The following is a 4,881-nucleotide window of genomic DNA, read 5'->3' on the forward strand; positions in this document are numbered from 1 at the left end:
GCCAGGAAAATTTGTTTTAAAAAAGATAGTGATAGTAATCAGCGGAATTTGGCAAATGGCTATTGCCGTGGCGCAGCCTAAATTTTAGGTCAATGAAAGTGAAAAAGGATGTGGTCGCGACGGGCAATCGAAAGGGGATTTTCCTGCGCGTTGCTCATAGGCAACAGATATAAAAAAAATATGTGGATGCAACCCATTTCCAAATGACTGGATTCAGGAAGAATTGGGAAACAGCACCGGCAGAAACATACCACCTTTTTACGGACTTTGGTGAGATCGTTTCATTTTTTAAATTTAATACTTTAACACCATATTTATTTTATTTTGCTATCAGTCCTATTTACCAAGTAGGATTTCCCATGTATATACCCTTTTCCCTACCTATCTGAATACAGCACCCTGGGTCATATGAGTTCTCTGCACCTAAAAAGTCCATTTAGCTGTATCAGATCATCCTCATTATGATTACATTGACTTGTCACGGTGTGCATTATTGTACCACACTTATTTTTAAAACCAACACTTGGAATGAGTTTTAAATCCAGAAACTCGTTTTGGCATCTTGTGTTTGTTTTGATTATTGAGTTGTACTTTGTGTATCAGCCAATGCAAGATGTGTGTAGTCACCCAATGCTATGCTATGCTATGCTATGCTAGGAACAAAAATCATATGAAGGCCATAAAGAAACAAAAAAAAGTTGATTTTCTGAACAAAATATTCAATTTTTCCATACAAACCTAGAGCCTAAAGGTTAAAATTAACTGATGTGAACGTTACTTCGAAATTCTGTAATAAATCAAGGATGAGTTTTGAAACAACTCAGTCTACCGTTCTATCCACAATAGAGTGGCAGCCAAAATGTGCAAAAATTCAGCTCAATCGGACTTAACTCAAACATTTTCCCTTAAAAATCACCAAAGGGGGACCAAAGGAAATAATCAGGAAAATCGAAAGTTTAATTATAATACCATATGACCTAGAAATGTCTAAAACGTTGAGATTTGGTGCTATCTTTAAAAAATTGCCGTTATTAACCAAAGAACTGAAGCAACTGTCAAATCACATACAAACGAACCGTGCTGACTTTTTGAAACCAGAACGTCAGTTCCTCTTTGATTTCAATGGCAATTTGGTACCAAATCCTGAGTGCGGCACTGAAATGTCTGTTCGGAAATTTGCTTCTCTTTCAGCCCCTTGCTATTAAGCCTACCCTTTTTCTGAAACCACAAATCACTCTAGTTAAAAGAGGTTTGGGACGATTGGTGATTTTTTTACAGGCCATTTTTAAACAGTACATAAGAATCTACCGTTTTATTTTTAATTGGCTTATCCCAAAATGTCGGCTTTTGTCTCAATGTTTTTTTTTTTTCATTATAACACCGCAGATATTAGCGTTTTAAGAAGCGCACATGTGGTCTAGTGGATACGCTGGCGCATGTCTCGTTTTGGTATGCCAGGCGTACTGGATTCGTTTCCCGGTATCGGCAAGACTACTTTTGGGTTCGATTTCCATAAGCGGCCGACAGGTAAGATCAGCGGTGTGTAGACAGACTCGCTTCGGAAAGAATCATTCGGCTGATTTTTTCCGAGTTTAACTTGTTGTGTGCAGATTGATTTTATCTTCGTTCCAATCATGACGTGATTGCACACAAAACGAAGAGAACAGTTCCGAATTGATGTTTTCCATGCCTCGCAGGAATAAAATCACACCAACGAAACAACAGAACGAAGCTTACCGTACACGAATGCTCACGAGCGATCGTTGCCCGACGGACCGAGTTAACATTCCTCGCACCAGCCTTGCCAGATCTACGGATTTCTCCGTAGTTCTACGGATTTTCAGCATTTCTACGGAGGTACGGATCGATGCTCGAAATCTACGGATTTTCAGCATTTCGTACGGATTTTCTACGGATTATCGAAAAAATTCAAGGGATTCTGCGGATAAATGAAAATTCTACCTGACGACCAAAAAAAAAAAAGGTCATCAAGTATTATTTTGCCGAAATCAGTACATTTTCGAATTTCCTAAAATCTACGGATTTGAGCGGTTTTCAATCTGGCAACGCTGCCTCGCACCCTTCTCTCGCTCCTTTCCCGTTCCCTTGTATCTATCAATTTTAGCCACGCCCCATGCGTTGTCCGATTGATGTGTTTGGCTGCCGAACGAAAACGATTTTTTTTTTTATTCGCAGAACTGTTCGTTTGCTTCGCTGATGTTTCCCCCGATTGCTGTTTACTCCTGCCGAGTTTACCCGAAGCTTTCTTCCTGATGCTTTCCGAGTTGAACTTTAGATAGCATCATTGCAGTTTGAGTTTAACGAAATAAAATCGTTCTGCAAAGAAGGGCAAAGTGCGAGTATGTAGACTCGCGATTTCAACATCTCTGGGTAAGGGGCTGTTCACAAATTACGTAAGCACATAGGGGGGGTGGGGGGGTTTCCTATTTGCTTACGATCTCTTACTAGGGGGGTAGGGGGGGCATCCAAAAATCTTACGTAAGAAATGTTACATTTAAAATTCATCACAGCCACAGCCATACAAAACCATATTACTCAGGTTTTGCGTTGTGCACCACGATTTGAATCCATCACATTTCGAAAATGACTTCATCCAGAAAAAAATCTTTAGAAATCAATATAAGGCGCTTTAAATAATGAATTTCTAGACACTTTTTCCAGTGGTAGACTCTAACAACTCTAAATTCTACAAACGATTTACCAAAAAAATCTCAAAACTTTATCGTTTACCGCTGAATGAGTCTGACCTTTCAGATTAGTTGACAATGTGATTGTCGTTAAACATTTTTCCCAAATTCCAGTAGTATAGAATGATATTTTTTCAAGATTTTTATGATTCTCTGGTAAATAAATATAACAATTTTTTAAGGTACCTTGTGCTAACCTGATATCTCTGTTTTAAATCGGAATTTAGATTTTATATTGTTTATTCGATTGTGAAATTTATTCAAAATCATTGTTTTCCCAAACATGCTACGTCTTGAATAATGTTTTCTTTTATTATTTATGGTATTGTTATGTATAGATTGTGTTCTTCAAATACAGTTTTTTAATTTTACTTAAAAGCAGGTGCTTTGTTCTGAAGCATGTCAGATATTTAATAATTTCGAGCTATTTTTGAAAAAAAAACGTATCAATTTCCCAAAGAATAAACGTAAGATCTTACTAGGGGGGGAGGGGGGTTTTGAAAAATCTTACTTTGTCTTACCAGGGGGGGAGGGAGGGTTGAAAATTTCCAAAATCGTGCTTACGTAATTAGTGAACGGCCCCTAAGATGTGTTTCCTTACTATATAATAGGAATGTTCAATCAGTTGCAAGCTAGCCAGGTATATACACGGAGGCCGGAATACCTGTTATAAACTAGCCCACCTCGTTCTTCCAAAATATACTTACATCAACATACGCAATTCATTCACTCCATAACAGTTCATACGAAATCATGGGGTCCGGGTATGGTGACGCGCTGCATTGCAGATTTGTCGAACTTAATTAATGATCTAAAGAATGCATGTGAGCACATACTTAGGCAGAAACTGCGGTGAACCGTGCACCCATGGTGGATAACCAACATACATACATACAATGAAAGAACTCTTCGCATGAACACTATTTGAAAAGGTACATAGATTTTTGCCGCCTTGAAAATCACGTGAAACCTAAGTGAATTACAGGTAGCAAACAGAGCTCGCGCAGCAAGCAGAATTCACGTAAAGTTCATGTGAGTTGTAGATGAATTCTATATTAAACATACGTGGATTACACGTAGGTTGATTTGTTCTGCTACATGCATTCACGTAGTTTTCATTAAAATACGAATGTGTTTTAAATAAAAAATTGTTTTAATTTAATGGGAGTTTCAACTGTTGGATCCACGCCATATTGAGCAGTATTTTTCCACATCGATTTTAAGTGAATAAGTCAATGAGATTTACGTGAAAAACACATAGAATGCACCAGACCCATCTATAATTGACGCGTCACTGAATTTTCGTAAATCGGATGCGTTTTTGTTTTGGAAGCATGTGAATTTCACGTAAATATCAAGTGATTTTTTATTAGCTCATAAGTGATTCACGTAAATCAAGCTAAATTTCACGTAATGAGCTCCTACGTGGAAATACAGAGGAATTTAACGTTTCCTTTTCGGCTGAGTGTAGGATCAATTTTAGCCTGCATCGCATAACTTTTTTTCAATAGACGGATGATTTGGGGCACTCCATGGGGGGGGGGGGGGGGGGCGTATTTTTCAACGTTATGTAATTTTCATAGGGGGAAACGTCGCGTTGTTAAGATTTGTGACATTTTGGGGAGAGGGGAAAGGGTCTAAAAAGTACATTCTTCGCGTTACGTAATTTATGGATGTAGTCTAAAGGGAGCTTGGGGACGAATAAAAAACATATGGAGTAACTTTATACGAAGCGAGAGCCCAAAATTTCCGCTTTCTTTGTGGCTATGAGAAAGATTTTGATTTGTTAAAATCAAGATCAAACAAAACGTGACCATTTTTGTGCAACTCAATGTTGCCCAATTGGGAATTGGGCCGAAAACTGCATTCCAAAATATGCTCTAAAATTTATGAAAGTTGTGGATACCCAAATGATGCCTTTTTCAGGCATCATTTAAATTTTACAACTAATTTTGCTTCCTTAATCTGGTCTCGGTTTACTACCATATGAAAATCTTTGAAACCTCAATTATGCCTAATTTTGCTATCGTACAAAAATCAACCTGAAAAAGGTTATCAGTTTGTTGTTGACACAAATATCCATTTCTTCTTTTGTCACCCCCCTCCCTTCGAAATTTTCAAAAAACCTGAAGGGGCAAATAAATGAAGTTTCAATTTTTTTTGTAAATTCCGG

This window comes from Uranotaenia lowii, chromosome 2, assembly GCF_029784155.1.
Source record: "Uranotaenia lowii strain MFRU-FL chromosome 2, ASM2978415v1, whole genome shotgun sequence".
Lineage (NCBI taxonomy): Eukaryota > Metazoa > Arthropoda > Insecta > Diptera > Culicidae > Uranotaenia > Uranotaenia lowii.